The sequence below is a fragment of the Pongo pygmaeus genome, chromosome 4 (assembly GCF_028885625.2).
Source record: "Pongo pygmaeus isolate AG05252 chromosome 4, NHGRI_mPonPyg2-v2.0_pri, whole genome shotgun sequence".
Classification (NCBI taxonomy): Eukaryota; Metazoa; Chordata; class Mammalia; order Primates; family Hominidae; genus Pongo; species Pongo pygmaeus.
The window spans coordinates 137479794-137501434 of NC_072377.2; the positions used below are offsets into that span (position 1 = coordinate 137479794).

Genomic DNA, 21641 nt, shown 5'->3' on the forward strand with positions numbered 1-21641 from the left:
GGGTGACAGTGTGAGACTTCATCTCAAAAAAAAAAAAAAAAAAAAGGAAAAATGGCCAGGTGCAGTAACTCATGCCTGGAATCTCAGCACACTGAGTGGCTGAGGTGGGAGGACTACCTGAGGCCAGGAATTTGTAACCAGCCCAGGCAACACAGCAAGACCCCATCTTTGCAAAAACCAAAAAATTTAGCCAGGTATGGTGGCTCGTGCCTGTAGTCCTAGCTACTTGGAAGGCTGAGGCAGGAGGATCACATGCGCAAAGCAGATCGAGGCTGCAGTGAGCCATGACTGCCCCATGCACTCCAGCCCGGGCAACTGAGTGCAATCCTGTCCAAAAAAATAATAATAATTATTATTATTTAAAATGTTATTTTATTTAATGCTAAATCAGATCAGACTTCTAGATGTTAACTATTAAAATTTACAGAAGGGACGGGTGCAGTGGCTCATATGTATAATCCCAGCACTTTGGGAGGCCGAGGTGGGCAGATCACCTGAGGTCAGGAGTTCAAGATCAGCCTGGTCAACATGGCAAAATCCCGTCTCTACTAAAAATACAAAAATTGGCTGGGCATAGTGGTAGGCGCCTGTAGTCCCAGCTACTCAGGAGACTGGGGCAGGAGGACTGCTTGAAATCCAGGAAGCAGAGGTTGCAGTGAGTTGAGATCATGCCACTGCACTCTAGCCTGGGTGACAGTGCAAGACTCCATCTCAAATAATAGAAATAAAAAAATAAATAAAATAAATAAAATTTACAGAAAATACAAGGGACAAAAGAACATATTACATGAAACCACTGGGATCTCATCAACACAATCTAGATTCTGAGAAGTATCATAGGGCAAAGACCTGGCTTCTTCAACAAACCGATTGTATGGGAATAACCACAATAAAAAGATAGAGGAAAACTTATAGATTAAAAGAAAAAAGTATCGATTACCTAAACCCAATGTAATATATACAGACCTTATTTGGATCCTAATTCACACAAATTGTAAAAACAATACAAAAACTATAATCAGGAAAATGTGAACACTTAACTGGATATTGATGATATTAAGGAATGAATGTTACTTTTTTTAGTGTATAATACTGGGATTGTTTTAATCTTCATATTTTAGAAACACATAATGAAATATTACAACACTTACAGTCCTTCTTTTACTAGTGTCTTCCCTAATACATTTTTCGTGATGTTACTCAGCAGGCTATAGTCCCATAGTAGCTGCATAACAAATAATTAAAAGAGGTACACCAGCCTGGACAACAGGGCAAAACCCCATTTCTACAAAAAATACAAAAAAATTAGCAGGGAATGGTGGTGCACACCTGTAGTCCCAGCTACTCGGGAGGCTGAGGAATGAAAACTGCTTGAGCCTGGGAAGCAGAGGTTGCAGTGAGCCAAGATCACATCACTGCACTCCAGCCTGGACGACAGAGTGAGACCCTGTCTCAAAAAAAAAAAAAAAAAAAAAAAAGGAGCTACAAAGTGATGCAGAGATTGAAAGGAAGTAGATCACAATTGGAGTGGGGTGAAGAATTAACCAAAACTTCAAGAAGGCAATGAAACGTAAATCAGGCCTTTAAAAACGGTGAAATTTTAACAGGTAAGAAACAAGTTAGAAGAAATAATATTCCAATTGGAAGAAATGGAAGCAACTGCAAAAAGGTGAGAAGGTGTGTCTCTGCAGAGTATTGGCTGGTACTCACCTCTCCATAAAACTATCCCTTCCCTAATGATGACATGAAAAGGAAAAGTCATAACCCACTAGGCAACTCCAAACTGACAAAATCCTGGGAGAGCTATTAGGCCCAAAGCAACCCCAGGGAGCCCTGTCCCCGAACAGATCTCTGGATAATCAAACCATACTGGCTTTCCAGTGCAGTCTATTCATGTCAGTCCCTGACTCCTCCTACCCAACAACCTTGGGAAAAGAATACATGAAGTTCTTTTACCTGTCCTAGGAAATGATTATTGAAGTAATTAGTTTAAAACAGTATCCACTAATAAGCTAGGTTTCCTTGCCTAAAAGCCACCAACACAGTTCATTAAGAACTCCGAGAAAGAAAAAGTTACATAAAATGCCTTCTGTCAGAACATTCCTCAGGTTACAGATTTTTTTTTTTTTTTTTTTGAGATGGAGTCTTGCTGTGTTGCCAGGCTGGAGTGCAGCGGTGCGATCTCAGCTCACTGCAACCTCCGCCTCCCAGGTTCAAGCGATTCTCCTGCCTCAGCCTCCCAAGTAGCTGGGACTACAGGCGCCACCATGCCCAGCTAATTTTTGTATTTTTAGTAAAGATGGGGTTTCACCATATTGTCCAGGATTGTCTTGATCTCTTGACCTCATGATCCGCCCGCCCTGGCCTCCCAAAGTGCTAGGATTACAGGCATGAGCCACCAGGCCCGACAAGGTTACAGATTTTTTTAATAAAGCATAGCTGATAAAGCAGGTAGTTAAGTAAGTTTTCTTTTTTCTTCAAAAATAGAATAGGTAGCTCTAGTATTAAAATGTTTTGGAATACTCTGGAATTGAATTTGGAGGTTCTAATATTTCCGTGCCCCAGTATCGTTAAAATTTTCAAGATATGATACCAGTGAAAATGAACATCAAGACAAATAGGAATGCAGAATGCAGATGATGTGCCAAAACTCAGTAACTGGAACATATATTACTGCCCTCTTCCGTGTACTAGAGTATATCACTTCAAATAACCAAGAAGGGTATGTACAGGGAGTTAACAACAAATAGGAGTGCTTTTCTTTTCTTTTTTTTTTTTTTGAGACGGAGTCTTGCTCTGTTGCCCAGGCTGGAGTGCAGTGGTGCGATCTTGACTCACTGCAAGCTCTGCCTCCCGGGTTCACGCCATTCTCCTACCTCAGCCTCCCGAGTAGATGGGACTACAGGCGCCTGCCACCACGCCCGGCTAATTTTTTGTATTTTTTTTAGTAGAGACGTGTTAGCCGGGATGGTCTCGATCTCCTGACCTCGTGATCTGCCCGCCTCAGCCTCCCAAAGTGCTGGGATTAGAGGCATGAGCCACCGCGCCTGGCCAGTAGGAGTGCTTTTCTTAAACCAAAGGAAAAAGCAGCAAGGTAACAGGTCAGGTTAGCTTTATGCAGTCTTTAGTCACTAACTACACCTTCTTTCACAATAACTAAGACTAGCTAACACCCTCCCAGAAATCAAATAGAATTGTTCCAACTAATCAGAGGAAATGAATAAGGGAATGGGTAAAACAATAAGGATGCAGGAGAGCTGGGAACCTTTATATCATATAGCAAAGTCTTCATAGTGAGATATCTGTAGAATAAAGCTAAAGTAAAAAAAAAAAATCTAAGCCATCAATTTTTTATAGTACATGCTGTACTTCTGGGTCATTGTCCAGGTGTGCTCTCAATACTTAAGAATACCTCTTTGATTTTATTAAAAATACCACAAAGAAAAGTCCTCATAGATTTTGAACTCCATTCTAAACCAGTAGATGGCCACAAAGGAAGAAATACCTGTTTTATTTGTTCCTCTCAGGTACACATAAAACTATGGCATTTACCTTACCTTCTCAAAAAAGGCAAAATATATAACTTTTAGAAAGCTTCATCTTCTGTCTCATCTTCTGAAACTGACAGGTTTTTCCCTTTCAAATACTGATCCTTTGTTCATACAGCTTTCTTTACATTACCTTTCTGTGAAATCTTAGATAAGTTGATAGAACAATTTCAAGTTCAAAATATTATCACATTCAAATTCAATCTAGTAATTGTGTAAAATACTGAGGAAGATAAAAAGAGGAATAAATATAGTACTTCCTCCAAGACCCTGTAACAGATCTATAAGAAAATTACTATGCATCCCTCAATATCTGCAAGAGACAGGGAAAAAAAAGAAAATTACAATGCAAAATATATAGTGGGCTTCTGCTTGTTTTGAGACATCATCTAGGTTGGCCGGGCGCAGTGGCTCACGCCTGTAATCCCAACACTTTGGGAGGCCAAGGCGTGCGGATCACGAGGTCAGGAGCTCCAGACCAGTCTGACCAACCTGCCGAAACCCCGTATCTACTAAAAATACAAAAAAAATTAGCCGGGAATGGTGGTGTGTACCTGCAATCCCAACTACTCAGGAGGCTGAGGCAGGAGAATCGCTTGAACCCGGGAGGCGGAGGTTGCAGTGAGCAGAGATGGAGCCACTGCACTCCAGTGGTGTGATTTCGGCTTACTGCAACCTTCGCCTCCCAGTTCAAGCGATTCTCAAGGGATTCTCGTGCCTCAGCCTCTGGAGTAGCTGGGACTACAGGCATGTACCACCATGCCTGGCTAATTTGGTTCTCATGCCTCATGCTCTCAAGTAACTAGAACTACAGGTGTGCACCACCACACCTGGCTAATTTTTGTATTTTTAGTAGAGACGGGGTTTCACTATGTTGGCCAGGCTGGTCTAGAACTCCTGACCTCAGGTGATCCGCCCACCTCGGCCTCTCAAAGTGCTAAAGTGCTAGGATTACAGGTGTGAACCACCAGGCCCGGCTGCAGAATATATTGCTACAAAAAGGGTACAATAACTCAAGGGTACCCAGAAGAGAATGTATCAACCTGAATGTGAGAATCTGACAAGTAGAAAGTGACTCAGAACAAAAATATTCAATCTTTAAGAATTCTTAATTACACAGCTTCACCTTACACTCCCAAATTGTAGATCATGTTCCAATTAACACAGCTAGGCTCTTTTTTCAGACACCCTATCTTGTCCCCACTTGAAGCAAAATTTTATTTAAATTAAAATTTGCCTACTATTTCTAGAGAGCTAACAAAAATCAAAGTACCAGCCTGCAAACCACCACAAATTGAATGAAACTGCTGGTAATAAAGAAAAATTTGACTGCTTCCAGATTTTTAGTAAGTTAACTCTGAAAGATAACTTAAAATAACTTACTGGGAATTTTTCTTATGTTTAGGAGCTGAAAGATGCAGTGATAATAAGGAAAACGAACCTGAGAAATTTAAAGACAGCTTTGTTGAAAACCAAGTGGCCACTTGCCAACACTTCTTTATGCACGTATGACCAAAGATGATTCTAGGCAGACTCACAGACCACAAAGGCTCTTCATCAAATCCCAAATTAAGAAAGTTCTCATAAATATTTCAATTTTGATAAGTTAAAGGCCAGTTAAGTTTTAAAAAGCACTTTATGAAGTGCAGAATCAATATAGAAACGAAGCTTTGCGCTTTTCATATCTGAGCCCTAAGAACAGCACACATTTTATGTTACATTTACAGTCTATTCACAGACACCTATAGCTTAGATTCCATCAAGAAAAACGCTGGTCAAAGGAAAAGTGACTGGCCTTAGTATAAAATTTCCATGTGGCCAACAGGGAAGAAACCGCATAATTCTGAATTACAACTGACAAAACTACGAGAACCCTAAATCGAACTCTTCGCCTTTAACTCCATATACAAACATTTCAGATTCCTACTTCCACTTCCTGAAAATAATACTGTTTGTAAACGAAAAGGCAATAAGGTTACTCCCAAAACTCCTGTACTCCATGATCCATCCTCAAAGAGTGGAAGGAACAGCAAAGTAGAAGGAACAAAGCACTGACGTCAATTACGAGATTAACCCCAAGCACAGGCAGCTGGAGGAAAGGCCTAAACATCAATATCCACGCACAAGCTACTGGGATAACTAGGTAACAGACCGATTCAGAAGTTGTGGGGGGGAGTGTTCGAGTATTATACCCCCACGTTCCCATTTTTAGTCAACCCCCTTCGCAAATCGAAGGCGGAAATTTTTCCTTTTTTTTTTTTTTTTTTTTTTGCGGGGGTGGGGGGTGTGGGAGAGGTGCGCAGGATCGCGAGAAGGAAAGCGAGAACTAGCTGGGTAATGTTAGCCAGAATCTGGGCCTATTTTCTCTTTAATTAGACACTATTTGAAATTGAGGAGGATATGAAAAAGTAACAAATCAGCCGATGGAATGTCTGAGAAAAGAAAGAGGAAAGGAGAAACACTAAACGGATGGATTTCTGGGAATTTTTGTTAGGACTGGGTTAGCTTTTTTTATTTTCTTATTTTTGCGGGAAGGTGGTGGGGTGGGACGCGCAGATGAGGGGAGGGATGACGCCTGATCGAGCAGCCCCAGCCCGGAGGGTCTCCCCGAGGCTCCTCGCAGAACTTGTGGCCCCCCACCCCACCCGGCCCCGGCCACAATCCCCGCGGCCCGGCCCGGCCCTGGGTCAGTCTGTCGGCCCTTCTTACCTCCAGTCCCGGCTCCGCTAGGCCCGAACCATCTCCTGGCTGCGGCAGTGGCGGCGCCGGGCCTGCACCTTCACCGGACGCGCATTCGAGCCCGCCCAGGGGGCGGTGACAGGCTGCCAAGGGCGAGGGGCTCCGGGAGGCGGCGGGGGTTCCGGAGGCCTCGACAAACGAAGGCGGCGCCGGCGGCAGCGACGCGCCTCACACGGAACAGGCGTAGGCCCCGCACCGCTCCATGACGGTCGGGCCCGGACTGGGACAGCTGACTGAGGCGGCGGGGGCGGGTTGACGAGGACCTGGCACCAGGATCCCCGCCCCGTCCGCTGGCGGCGGCGACGGCAGCTGGACTCCTGCAGCCAGGGATGTGACTGACGCAGCGGCCGTGCCACCATGTGACCAGGCCCGGGCGGGTGCGGGGCGTCACGTGATGCCTCTGCGCCCCTCCCCGCTGGGGGAGTAGGGGGCGGGGGTCTGTGGGCCGGCTGGGCCGGGAGGCGACGCCCGGGGTAGTGACGTGCCCGGCTGTAGGGTCCGATGACCCGGGCCAGGCAAAGGACCCGCCCGAGCGATATAGGCCTGAGCCTCTGGGCACTGCGGCCGCGTCAGGCAGGGCTGCCAGGGCAGGAGAGGGCCTGCACATCCGGGAGCTCACGCCCTCCTGCGCGTAGCCAGCTAGTGAGGTTCCGAAGGGCGGGGCCGGGCCGAACCGGATATGCCGGTTCTGGGGCTCAGGTGACAGACCCAGGCCTTCCGCCCCTCGCTCCTGGTGGGGATCCGGCCCAACCCGGAGCTCCTTAGACTTTCTTCCAGGTGTCGAAGCCTCGAGTCCTCAAGAGGTCCAGCAAAAAGGCAAAGGACGCAGGAGGCTGTTCGGTATTTCCAGTAAACTTACCCTAAGAAGCCAAACCGTCCCTCTTTCTTCGTCATTTAAACATCTTCTGCCACTAATGTTTTCCTTTTTATTTATTTATTGAGGTAGATCTCGCTGTTGTCGCCCAGGCTGGAGTACAATGGCGCGATCTCGGCTCACTGCAACCTCCACCTCCCGAGTTCAAGCGATTCTCGTACCTCAGCCTCCGGAGTAGCTGGGATTAAAGCCGGGAGCCACCACCTACGGCTAATTTTTGTATTTTTAATAGAGACACCGTTTCACCATGTTGGCCAGGCTGGTCTCGAACTCCTGACCTCAACCAATCCAGCCGCCTCGGCCTCCCAAAGTGTTGGGATTACAGGCGTGAGCCACCGCACCCGGCCCGCTAATGTTTTTCTTCAGCATATCATTCTGAACACTTCTTTCACCTCTAAACATCCTTTCAGTCAGGGCAAGCTATAATTTAACTCAGAGAGTAAAATGATATAGACTTGACAGGGTTTTCAAAGGGTCTCATAGAACCTAATAGGGTAACTGTCCAGGGATGAACCTCTTGTTCATCATTTCAAAAACGAGATATTGGCGGGGCGTGGTGGCTCATGCCTCTAATCCCAGCACTTTGGGAGGCCCAGGTGGGCGGATCACGAGGTCAAGAGATAGAGACCATCATGGCCAACATGGTGAAACCCCGTCTCTACTAAAAATACAAAAATTAGCTGGGCGTTGTGGCGCGCGCCTGTAGTCCCAGCTACTTGGGAGGCTGAGGCAGGAGAATCACTTGAATCTGGGAAGCGGAGGTTGCAGTGAGCCGAGATCGCGCCACTGCACTCCAGCCTGGCGACAGAGCCAGCCTCTTACCTGTTTACTTTCAGTGAAGAAGCCTTATGAAGTTTTTTGTTGTTTTCTTTTTGCTGTTTACTTTCTGATTTTGAAGCGATCAATTTAGAGATTGTTTTTAATGAGATTCAAAGGTTTTGAGGAACTTTGTAATCAAGTAGTATAAGAAATATGAAAAATGCTTTTATGAGCCTCAAAGGTAGCAACAGAAGTATACAACTTTTTTCGTTTTTGTTTTTTGGAGTGGGTTTTTTGTTGTTGTTTGTTTTGTTTTGTTTTGTTTTTGGTAGAGCCAGGGTCTCACTATGTTGCCCAGTCTGGTCTGAAACTCCCGGGCTGAAGGGATTGCCTGCCTCAGCCTCCGAAAGTGCTGGCATCACAGGCGTGAGCCACCAAACAGTGCCCAGCCCTTTTTCATTTCTAAAATTCCTGACTACCGACCGGGCGCAGTGGCTTACGCCTGTAATCCCAGCACATTTGGAGGCCGAGGCGGGTGGATCACAAGGTCAGGAGTTCAAGACCGGCCCGAACAACATGGTGAAACCCCGTCTCTACTAAAAATACAAAAATTAGCCAGGTATGGTGGTCACGCCTGCAATCCCATCTACTCAGGAGGCTGAGGCAGGAGAATTGCTTGAACCTAGGAGGCGGAGGTTGCAGTGAGCCGAGATCTAGAGATAGCACCACTGCACTCCAGCCTGGGCCGCAGAGCGGGACTCCGTCTCAAAAAAAAAAAAAGAATTCTTGACTACCTACTATTTCTTTTAAGCTTCACTCTTTATATGCATTTTCTCTATAGAGCTATATAAATTAGGAAAAGTCTTAATACAAAACTCAAAACATGACGGAATAAAAAATAATTGATTCTCCCATCTCTGTCTGTTAGCTGTTTCAGTCCTGGAAGGCAATCACTTAGCATTTAATAATGTATCCTTCCCTACATATTTGTAAGTAATACATTAAAATATAGGGATACTTCTTTTTACACAAAAGGTAACACACTATATACGCTGTTCAGTCCTTTTTTTTCTCACTTCAAATATCTTGGATAGGCTGGGCACAGTGGCTCAGGCCTATGATCCCAACACTTTAGGAGGCCGAGGGGGGCTGATCGCTTGAGACCAGGAGTTTGAGACCAACCCTGGCAACATGGCAAAACCCCATCCCTACAAAAAATACAAAAATTAGCCGGGCGTGGTGGTGCATGCATATAGTCCCAGCTACTCTGGAGACTGAGGTGGGAGGATCACCTGAGCCTAGGAGGTCGGTGCTGCAGTGAGCCGGGAGCGTGCCATCCAGCCTGGATGAGAGTGAGACCCTGTCTCAAAAAAAGAAAAAAGAAAAAAAGAAAAAAATGTCTTGGACATCCTGCCATATCAGTATATAATGAACTACCTTTTTCTTCCTAGAGGCAGAATAATATTCCACTTATGCAAACATCCTAATTTATTTAACCAATCCCCTAAAGGTGGATATTCCGCTTGTTGCCAAGCCATTACTATTACATGCTAAGCTGCAATGAATAACCTCATACAAGACAGGGCAACATGGTGAGACCCCATCTCTACAAAAAATAAAAAATTAGCCGTTTGTGGTGGCACAGACTTGTGGTCCCAACTACTAGAGAGGCTGAGGTGGGAGAATCGTTTGTACCCAGGAGGTGAAGGCTGCAATGAGCCCTAATCGCACCACTGCACTCCAGTCTCAGTGACAGAGCAAGACCCTGTCTCAAAAAAGTTAAAATAATTAAAAACGAAAAACAACCCCATATAATGAGCAAATTATACCTGTATGATAAATCCTTAGCCTGGAATCTTTAGATCAAAAGGATTTTTAATTTTGATAGATATTACCAAATTATCCTACACAGAAATTGTGCCTATTTCATTTACTTGCTTTCAAATTCTGCTTAAGAAGATTTACAAGGCTGTATAGGTTGGAGGGTTGAAGGGATGGAGAGTGGCAAAAGAAAAGAGTATTTGTAACTTTACACCATAATAATTTTTTTTTTTTTTGAGACAGAGTCTCGCTCTGTCGCCCAGGCTGGAGTGCAGTGGCGCGATCTCGGCTCACTGCAAGCTCCACCTCCCGGGTTCACGCCATTCTCCTGCTTCAGCCTCCCCAGTAGCTGGGACTACAGGTGCCCGCCACCACACCCGGCTAATTTTTTTGTATTTTTAGTAGAGACGGGGTTTCACCATGTTAGCCAGGATGGTCTCGATCTCCTGACCTCGTGATCTGCCCGCCTCGACCTACCAAAGTGCTGGGATTACAGGTGTGAGCCACCACTCCCGGCCACACCATAATAATTTTGATTAAAGATGAGTATTAAGGTGCAAATTGAAAATATGTAACAAACTTTAAGTTTCCTTGCTTATTTTGAAGTAAATGTTATTTGGCTAACGCAAATAATAATATGCTTTTGTTCCGTAAAGGATAGTGATACTTTTTCAATACAAAATGAAACCTTATTTAAAAACCAAAAAGGGGAGGAATGGCCAGTGTAGCCTTTTATTTGGCATTATTCTGCAAATAAGAAGTTTCTGGCCAGGTGTGGTGGCTCACGCTTGTAATCCCAGCACTTTGGGAGGCCAAGGCAGGCAGATCACCTGAGGTCGGGAGTTCCAGACCAGCCTGACCAACATGGAGAAACCCAGTCTCTACTAAAAATACTAAAATTAGCTGGGCGTGGTGGCCAGTGCCTATAATCCCAGCTACTCAGGAGGCTGAGGCAGGAGAATCACTTGAACCCAGGAGGCCAAGGTTTTGGTGAGCCAAAACCTTGCTGTTGCACTCCACCGTGGGCAGCAAGAGCGAAACTCCATCTCAAAAAAAAAGTTTCCTCTGTTTCAGCAGATAAAAGAAAAAGTTCCTAAAATTATTTCTAAATTTTTAATATTTTAATATTTTATCATTTTGTTTAAGAAGTTACATCTGTTTTAACAAAGTGAATGTTCTGTCTCTAACTTCATGTTCTAGAACAGTGTAAGACTACCGTGCAGAATGGAGAAATTGCAGAAAATAACGTACCATAAAACTAAAAGAGAAACAAAGGCCGGGCGCGGTGGCTCATGCCTGTAATCCCAGCACTTTGGGAGGCCGAGGTAGGTGGATCACAAGGTCAGGAGTTCAAAACCAGCCTGGCCAAGATGGTGAAACCCCGTCTCTACTAAAAATACAAAAATTAGCTGGGGGCAGTGGCAGGCGCCTGTAATCCCAGCTACTCAGGAGGCTGAGGTAGGAGAATTGCTTGAATTCGGGCTTCAGAGGTTGCAGTGAGCCAAGATCGTGCCACTGCACTCCAGCCTGGGCGACAGAGTGAGACTCCATCTCAAAAAAAAAAAAAAAAAAGAGAGAGAAACAAAAATCTCAAAGCAAAATATGATTGTTTTACTAGCATGCAAGATTTTAACAAAGGATTTAGGCCGGGCACAGTGGCTCATGCCTGTAATCCCAGCACTTTGGGAGGCCACAGCAGGTGGATCATCTGAGGTCAGGAGTTCGAGACCAGCCTGGCCAACATGGCGAAATTCTGTGTCTACTAAAATACAAAAATTAGCTGGGCATAGTGGCGCGCACCTATAATCCCAGCTACTTGGGAGGCTGAGACAGGAGAACTGCTTGAACCCAGGAGGCAGACGTTGCAGTGAGCCAAGATCTTGCCATTTACAGTCCAGCCTCGGCAACAGAGCAAAACTCTGTCTCAAAAAAAAATAAAGATTTAATGTATATTGTTAGAGTAGCAATACTTAGTAACTGAGTACTGTTTTTAAGTTAAGTCTTTGGAGGTAAAATTTACATATCATAAAATTCATCCTTGGCTGGGCGTGGTGGCTCATCCCTGTAATCCCAGCACTTTGGGAGGCAGAGGTGGGCAGATCACTTGAGGTCAGGAGTTTGAGACCAGCCTGGACAACATGGTGAAACCCATTCTCTACTGAAAATACAAAAATTAGCCAGGCATGGTGGCGCACACCTGTGATCCCAGCTACTCGGGAGGCTAAGGCAGGAGAATCACTTGAACCTGGTAAGTGGAGGTTGCAGTGAGCCGAGATCTTGCCACTGCACTCCACCCTGGGCAACAGAGTGAGAATCCGTCTCAAAAAAAAAAAAAAAAGTATATAATGTACAGTTTTATGAGTTATGACAAATGCATACAGTTGTGTAACTACCACCACAGTCAAGATATAGAACATTTCAATCACCACAAAATATTCCCTCTTGCCCCTTGGTAATGAACCCTTCATTTCAACCCCAGTTCCTGGAAAACATAGATCTACTTTTTGTCCTTATACCATTACCTTTTCCAGAATATCAAACAAATGGAATCATGCAGTATATAGCCTTTCATGTCTGGCTTCTTTCACTTGGTATAATGCTTGTGAAATTTATCCATTGTTGTTTTCATGTATCAGTACTTTATTTTTTTTTAATCACTGAATAGTATTCCATTGTGTGGATATAACATAGCTTGTTTAGCCATTAATCAGTTGAAGAACATTTGGGTTGTTTCCATTAACAAAAAACAATTAGAAGTCATTGTAGAAGTCCAAAAATAAAATAAAATAAAATAAAAATTATGAATAAAGCTGCTATAAATATCCATGTACAAGGTTTCATTTGGGCCTTAAATGATCTCCACCAATATTTTCTGAAAATCACATCTAGATATAGGAACTACCAAGTCACAACTACAGCTACATAAACATTATTCCATATTATTTTAGAAACTCAGATAATTTATTCATTATTTATCTAATATTTATTAAACATCTACTATATAGAAGGTACTGTTCTAAGCACATGGATAACACAATTGTCAGATACTAGCTCCCCCAAAATACCACCAAGACAACCCATTGGCGAAACCCTGTCTCTACTAAAAATACAAAAAAATTAGCCAGGCGTGGTGGCGGATACCTGTAATCCCAGCTACTTGGGAGGCTGAGGCAGGAGAATTGCTTGAACCCGGGAGGAGGAAGTTGCAGTGAGCCGAGACTGCACCGTTGCACTCCAGCTTGGGTGACAGAATGATACTCTGTCTCAAGAAAAAAAAAAGCAAAACTGAGTTATTGTTCACTTCAATAAAAAAGATCACTACCTTAACACAGTCTCAGTAACATCTTTAAGGGGAAAAGCAAAGTTGGAATATTTATAAGGTTTGGGGATCTGATTTAAGAGAGTTTTTCAATTCAAGGGGTTTGATTACAACTGGGTAAGAATCATGATACATTGGGATTTGTGGACACAGTAAGGAAAGGTTTTTTTGAGACAGAGTTCTGCTCTTGTCACCCAGGCTGGAGTGCAGTGGCGAGATCTCTCGGCTCACTGCAGCCTCCGCCTCCCAGGTTCAGGTGATTCTCTGGCCTCAGCATCCTGAGTAGCTGGGATTACAGGCGCCCACCACCATGCCCAGCTAATTTTTGTATTTTTAGTAGAGACAGGGTTTCACCATGTTGGCCAGACTGGTCTCGAACTCCTGACCTCGGGTAATCCACCTGCCTCAGCCTCCCAAAGTGCTGGGATTATAGGCGTGAACCACCACACCCAGCCAGGAAAGGGTTTTAAAGAGTCTGGGATAGTGTATTAGTTTTCTACTGCTGCAGTAATGAATTACCACAAATTTAGGGGCTTCAAACACCACAAATGTGTTACCTTACAATTGTGTCAATAGAAGTCTGACACGAGTCTCACTTGATTAAGACAATGTATTGGCAAGACTGTTGCTTTCTACAAGCTCTAAGGGAGAGTCCTTCCCTTTTCCAGCTTCTAGAGGCTGCCCTCATTCATTGGCTTGTGACCCTTTCCTCTATCTTCAAAGCCAGCAACGGCTGGTTGTGTTCTTTTAAAATCACGTCACTTTGACTTTCTATTCCATCTCCATTATTTATTTTATATATATAAAAATATATATTTGGCCGGGCACGGTGGCTCACACCTGTAATCTCAGCACTTTGGAAGGCCGAGGCGGGTGGATCACAAGGTCAGGAGATCGAGACCATCCTGGCTAACACAATGAAACCCTGTCTCTACTACAAATGCAAAAAATTAGCCGGGCGTGGTAGCACATGCCTGTAGTCCCAGCTACTAGGGAAGCTGAGGCAGGAGAATGGCGTGAACTCAGGAGGCGGAGCTTGCAGTGAGCAGAGATGGAGCCACTGCACTCCAGCCTGGGTGACTGAGCGAGACTCTGTCTCAAAACAAAAAACAAAAAACAAAAAATTAGCCGGGCGTGGTGGCAGGCCCTGTAGTCCCAGCTACTCGGGAGGGTGAGGCAGGAGAATGGCGTGAACCTGGGAGGCGGAACTTGCAGTGAGCCAAGATCACATCACTGCATTCCAGCCTGGGCGACAGAGTGAGACTCCATCTCAAAAAAAAAAAAAAAAAAAAAAATATATATATATATATATATATATATATATATATATACTATATATGTATTATATAAAAGTAAAGGACACTTCTTATTATTTTGGGCCAACTCAGATCATTCAGAATCTCATCTACTTGTTTTAAGGTCAACTAAATAAACAACCTTAATTTCATCTGCCACCTCAATTCCCCTATGCCATATAAAGTAGCATATTAGGGCCGGGCGTGGTGGCTCATGCCTGTAATCCCAGCACTTTGGGAGGCCAAGGCAGGTGGATCACAAGGTCAGGAATTCGAGACCAGGCTGGCCAATGTGGCAAAACTCCATCTCTACTAAAAATACAAAAATTAGCAGGGCATGGTGGCATGGTGTTGGGTGCCTGTAATCCCAACTACTCAGGAGGCTGAGACAGGAGAATCGCTTGAACTTGGGAGGCAGAGGTTGCAGTGAGCTGAGATCGCACCATTGCACTCCAGCCTGGGTGATAAGAGTGAAACTCCATCTCAAAATAAAATAAAATAAAATAAATAATAAAATAGCATATTAGGTTGGGTGGGTTGGCTCATGCATGTAATCCCAGCACACTGGGAGGCTTAGGCAACAGGATCACTTGAGCCCAGGAGTTCAAGACCAGCCTGAGCAACACATGAGACCCCATCTCTTAAAAAACTGAAAAATTAACCAGATGTGGTGGTGCACGCCTGCAATCCCAGGTACTTGGGAGGCTGAGGTAGAAGGATAAATTGAGCCTTGGGAGGTGGAGGCTGCAATGATCCATGATCCTGCCACTGGGTGACAGGGAGAGATCCTGTCTCAAAAAAAAAAAAAAAAAAAAAAAGCATATTAGTATATTCACAGGTTCACAGGTTCTAAGGATTAGTACATGAACATCTTTGGGGAAGAATTATTCTGCCTACCACGGAGCATAAAGTCACTTGAAGTCATCTATTGAAAAGCTGAGCAGTTAGATGTTCTTTTAAACATTTATATGGTTTGGATCTGTGTTCCCACCCAAATCTCAAGTAAAATTGTAATTCCCAATGTTGGAGGTGGGGCCTGATGTGAGGTGATTGGATCATGGAGGTGTTTCTCATGAATAATTTAGCACCATCCTCTTAGTTCTGGTCTCATGATAGTGAGTTCTCATAAGATCTGGTTGACTAAAAGTGTGTGGCACAGCTGGGCATGGTGGCTCATGCCTGTAACCCTAGCACTTTGGGAGGCCAAGGTGGGTGGATCACTTGAGGTCAGGAATTTGACACCAGCCTGGCCAACATGGCAAAACCCCATCTTTACAAAAATACAAAAATTAGCCAGGTGTGGTGGTGTGCACATGTAGTCTCAGCTACTTGGGAGGCTGAGGCAGGAGAATTGCTTCAACTCAAGAGGCGGAGGTTGCAGTGAGCCAAGATCATGCCACTGCATTCCAGCCTGGGCAACAGAGTGAGACTGTCTCAAAAAAAAAAAAAAAAAGTTTGTGGCACCTCCCCCATTATGCTCTCTTGCTGCTACTCTGGCCTCGTGATGTGTGTGGTCCCTCTTCACATTCCACCATGATTGTAAGTTTCCTGAGGCCTCCCCATTAGCTGAGAAGTTGCTAGTATCATGCTTCTTGTACAACCTGCATAACTGTGAGCCAATTAAACCTCTTATCTTTACAAATTACGCAGCCTCAGGTATTTCTTTATGGCAATGCAAGAACGGACTAATGCCTGTCATTCCAGCTACTCAGGAGGCTGAGGCAGGAGAATCACTTGAACCCAGGAAGCAGAGGTTGCAGTCAGCCAAGACCCCATCATTGCACTCCAGCCTGGGCAATAGAGTGAGACTCTGTCTGAAAAAACAAACAAACAGACTAATACAAACACGATTTTGAAAAGTTGCTGAAATTGTTAGAGGTGTTCCAACAGAGAGACTCCGTCTTGACTACCGGCTGGGTGAAACAAGGCTGAGACCTACTGGGCTGCATTCCCAGGAGGTTAGGCATTCTTAGTCACAGGATGAGGTAGGAGGTCTGCACAAGATACAGGTCACAAAGACCTTGCTGATAAAACAGGTTGTAGTAAAGAAGCTGGCTAAAACCCACCAAAACCAAGATGGTGATGAAAGTGACCTCTGATTGTCCTCATTGCTCATTATTCCTTAATCATAAATCATTAGCATGCTAAAAGACACTCCCACCAGCACAATGATAGTTTACAAATGCCATAGCAATGTCCTGAAGTTACCCTATATGGTCTAAAGGGGGGAGGAACACTTAGTTCTGGGAAATCCCTGTCCCTTTCCTGGAAAACTCATAAATAATCCACTCCTTATTTAGCATATGATCAAGAAATAACTATAAGTATACTTAGTCAAGGGACTCATGTCACTGTTCTGTCTATGGAGTATCATTCTTTTGTTTCTTCTGTAATAAACGTGCTTTTACTCTACCCTATTGATGGACTCCCCTGAATTCTTTTTCTTTTGTTTTTTTTTTTTTTTGAGAGGGAGTCTTGCTCTGTCGCCCAGGCTGGAGTTCAGCGGTGTGATCTCAGCTTGCTGCAACCTCTGCATCCCAGGTTCAAGCTATTCTCCTGCCTTGGCCTCCCCAGTAGGTGGGATTGCAGGCACATGTCACCATGCCCAGCTAATTTTTTTTTGTATTTTTAGTAGACACGGGGTTTCACCATGTTGGCCAGGATGGTCTCCAACTCCTGACCTCAAGTGATCCACCCGCCTCGGCCTCCCAAAGTGCTGGGATTACAGGCGTGAGCCACCATGCCCGGCCTAGCAAACTTTCTATGTAAGAAACAGATAGTAAAATATTTTAGGCTTTGCAGGTCAAGTGGCAAAATCAAAGATTTTTTTTTTTTGAGATAGGATCTCACTCTATCGCCCAGGCTGGAGTACAGTGGTGCAATCTCAGGTTGCTGCAGCCTCCATCTCCCAGGTTCAAGCGATTTTCCTGCCTCAGCCACCCAAGTAGCTGGGATTACAGGCACCCGCCACCACACCCAGCTAATTTTTGTATTTTTAGTATACAACTTGGTTTAACCAAATTGGCCAGGCTGGTCTTGAACTCCCGACCTCAAGAGACCTACCCACCTTGGCCTCTCAAAGTGCTGGGATTCCAGGTGTGAGCCACCATACCCGGCTAAATCAAGGATTTCATCTAGGTACTTATATAATAATATAAAAGTTTCCATAAATATTTTATTGATAACATTTACACTTTGTGTGTGTGTGTGTGTGGAAAACACAGTCTCACTATATTGCCCAGGCAGGTTTCAAACTCCTGGGCTCAAGCTGTCCTCCTACATCTGTCTCCTTAAGAGCTGGGATTACAAGGTTGAGCCACCACGCCTAGCTTATTGATAAAATTTAAAATATAGTAATTAAGTTTTCAGGCCTGTTAATAAGAATAAAGCAATTTTGGCTAGACGCAGTGACTCACGCCTGTAAACTCAGCATTTTTGGAGGCCGAGGCAGGAGGATCACTTGAGGTCAGAAGTTTGAGAGCAGCCTGGCCAACATGGTGAAACCCGGTCTCTACTAAAAATACAAAAATTAGCTGGACATGGTTGTGTGTGCCTGTGATCCCAGCTACTTGGGAGGCTGAGGTAGGAGAATAGCTTGAGCATGGGAGGCGGAGATTGCAGTGAGCAGAGATCGATCACACCATTGCATTCCATCCTGGGCTACAGAATGAGTCTCTGTCTCAAAAAAAAAAAAAAAAAAAAAAAGAAAACAAAAGAAAAAAGAAAAAAAAATCTTTTCACACAGATAGGTACTCTTAAATATGATATCAATCCACTGTCATATGATATTATTTTAGAATAACCATTGCTGGAGAGAAATTTATAAAATTTTATTAGAGGTTGGGCCCAGTGCCTCATGCCTAAATCCCAGGACTTTGGGAGGCCAAGGCGGGGAGATCACTTGAGGTCAGGAGTTCGACACCAGCCTGGCCAACATGGTGAAACCCCGTCTCTATTAAAAATACAAAAATTAGCCAGGCGTGGTAGTGTGCACCTGTAATCCCAGCTACTCATGAGGCTGAGGCAGGAGAATCGTTTGAACCAAGGAAGTGGAGGTTGCAGTAAGCTGAGATCTTGCCACTGCACTCCAGCCTGGGTGACAGAGTGAAACTGTCTCAAAAAAAAAATAAGTAAATTGTATTAGACTCTTCTCTTAATATATGCCTTTGAGCATATCATTACATTGAAAAGTAATCACCTCCAATTGAAGATTAGATGGGAGATCTTCAATTGTACATTTAAATTGATTTTGAAATATGGAAATTTCCAGCCGGGAGTGGTGGCTTACACCTGTAATCCCAGCACTTTGGGAGGCTGAGGCAGGTAGATCATGAGGCCAAGAGATCGAGACCAGTCGATCTCTTCTGGTGAAACCCCATCTCTACTAAAAATACAAAAATTAGCTGGGCATGGTGACGTGCACCTGTAGTCCCAGCTGCTCAGGAGGCTGAGGCAGGAGAATCACTTGAACCAGAGAGGTGGAGGTTGCAGTGAGCCGAGATCATGCCACTGCACTCCAGTCTGGTGACAGAGTGAGACTCCGTCTCAAAAAAAAAAAAAAAAGAAATACGGAAATTTACTTTATATGTGAGAGCCAAAACATGCTGCAGGCACTGTAGTTCAAATCACAGAAAAGATGTATGCTGCAAACTTGTGCAATAATGGACATCTCAGGTCTTGTTTTAACTTTGACACCAGGCCAGGCACAGTGGCTCACACCTGTAATCCCAGTACTTTGGTAGGCCAATGCAGGCAAATCACCTGAGGTCAGGAGTTCCAGACCAGCCTGGCCAACATGGTGAAACCCTGTCTCTTCTAAAAATACAAAAATTAGCCAGGTGTGGTGGCACTCACCTGTAGTCCCAGCTACTCTGGAGGCTGAGGTAGGAGAATCGCTTGAACTTGGAAGGTGGAGGGTGCAGTGAGCCGAGATCATGCCACTGCAATCCAGCCTGGGCAACAGAGTGAGACTCTGTCTCAAAAAAAAAAAAAAAAAAAAAAAAAAATTGACACCATAGGAAGTGTGTAAATCAACCTGACATTTCTTGTGATTCAAACAACGTTATGTATTGCCCAAAACAACTTTATCACAGTAAGAGTTTCACATATCAATACCATTTTAACTGATAATTTTAGGTTGAACGTATTAAGAAATGTTATTACATCTTCAGCAAAAGCTAATCTCTAAAACCACTTAGTATTCAATAAAACTGGTTAAGGGCAATTCTCATTCATAAGAATTTCCATCTCACAGAATTATTCATCATAGCCAAAGGTAAAAGCAACTGACTGTTCAACAATGAATGAATGGATAAGCAAAATGTGGTATAGATGTATATACAATGAAATATTATTCAAACTCCAAAAGGAAGAACAGCTGGGCACAGTGGCTCACACCTGTAATCCCAGCACTTTGGGAGGCTATGGCAGGCAGATTACTTGAGGTTAGGAGTTCGAGACCACCCTGGCCGACATGGTGAAACCCCATCTCTACTAAAAATACGAAAATTATCCAGGTGTGTTGGCGCATACCTATAATCTCAGCTACTTGGGTGGCTGAGGCGGAAGAATCCCTTGAACCTGGGAGGCAGAGTTTGCAGTGAGCCGAGATTATGTCAGTGCACTCCAGCCTGGGCAACAGAGCGAGACTCTGCCTCAAAAAAAAAAAAAAAAAAGGAAGGACAAGTGCTAAAACTTGGATATACCTTGAGGATATTATGCAAGATGAAATAAGACAATCAGAAAAGACAAATACTATGTGATTCCACTTGTATAAGGTACCAAGAGCTGTCGAATTCACAAAGACATAAAGTAGAATGGCAGTTCCTAGGGGTTGGGAGTAGGGAGGTAATGAGGAATTATTATTCAATGGGTATAGAGCTTGAGTTTTGCAATATGAAAAGTTCTAGAGATGGGTGGTGGTAATGGTGGCCATGGTTTCACAACATTGTGAATATACTTAATACTATTGAACTGTACACTTAAAAATTGTTAGGATGGTATAATGTTATGTGTATTTTACCACAAGGTTTAAAAATTTCCTTCTCAGCCAGGCACGGTAGCTCATGCCTATAATCCCAATACTTTGGGAGGCCAAGGCAGGCGGATCACCTGAGGTCGAGAGTTCGAGACCAGCCTGACCTACATGGAGAAACCCCGTCTCTACTAAAAATACAAAAAATTAGCTGGGCGTGGTGGCGCATGCCTGTACTCCCAGCTACTCGGGAGGCTGAGGCAGGAGAATTGCTTGAACCCGGGAGGTGGAGGTTGCGGTGAGCTGAGATTGTGCCATCGCACCCCAGCTTGGGCAACAAAAGTGAAATTCCATCTTAAAAAAAAAAAAATTTTCCTTCTCAGCCCTGAGCTTAAATAAAATAGTAAGTTACAACTGCTAAGCCATCAAACTGCTGTATGGTAGATCAAGTCAGGATATTCAGCTTCATTACTGAAAAAAATCCTGGAATTCATAATGATTAAGTCCCGAAGAGCAAATAAAGTTCACTGTTGACACTGTTGGCTCAATAACACATGATAAATTCAAATATTTCCTGCAAGGGTTTTTTTTTTTTTTTTTTTTGAGATGGAGTCTTGCTCTGTCACCCTGGCTGGAGTGCAGTGGTGCAATCTCAGCTCACTGCAACCTCTGCCTCCCGGGTTCAAGAGATTCTCCTGCCTCAGCCTCCTGAGTAGCTGGGACTACAGGTGCATGCCACCACACCCAGATAATTTTGGTCTTTTCAGTAGAGACGGGGTTTCACCATGTTGGCCAGGCTAGTCTCAATTTCCTGACCTCGTGATCCACATGCCTTGGCCTCCCGAAGTGCTGGAATTACAGGCATGAGCCACTGTGCCCAGCCCCCTGCAAGGCTTTAAACATCTTACACTGTCACGAGCTTAGTGAATCTGCCCAGCTAAGTTTCTTCTGTCCCACAAATATTGGTAACCCCATAAATTATAACACATCTTAGCAGATTCCACTTCAGGTTGTACTGAATTTCAAATTCTTTGAAAATATTCTTGCATGTACTTATTCCATAGAGACTACTCTTTGAAGTTAATTCTTCAGTCACTTCCAACTTAACATTGCTCATTGAATAAACAACAACTGAACAGTTTTGCTAACATCCATCACCTTTTTAACAGTCAAAGACATATAGATAAAAAAGAAGAAAAGACTCCAGAAATAAACACCGCTCATTTATAAGTAGTTGATATTGAACAAGAATTCTTTTTTTTTTTTTTTCGGAGACAGAGTCTTGCTTTGTCACCCAGGCTAGAATGCAATG

At 44.0% G+C, this 21641-nt stretch overlaps 1 protein-coding gene and 1 pseudogene across 4 annotated transcripts in view; both read right to left on the reverse strand.

The window, feature by feature from the left end:
- The window catches only part of AFF4 (ALF transcription elongation factor 4), an 88400-nt gene extending 81454 nt beyond the window's left edge, over nt 1-6946 (reverse strand). For 2 of the 4 annotated variants that reach the window (XM_054487410.2, XM_054487408.2), the window contains exon 1: nt 6258-6669. The gene's annotated coding sequence lies outside the window, so the exon portion shown is untranslated. Of the gene's footprint in view, nt 1-6257 lie in introns of all 4 variants that reach the window. The other 2 variants (XM_054487407.2, XM_054487405.2) reach the window with 2 other exon arrangements.
- LOC129036384 (uncharacterized) lies at nt 61-6250 on the reverse strand (annotated as a pseudogene).
- Nucleotides 6947-21641: the final 14695 nt, after the last annotated feature.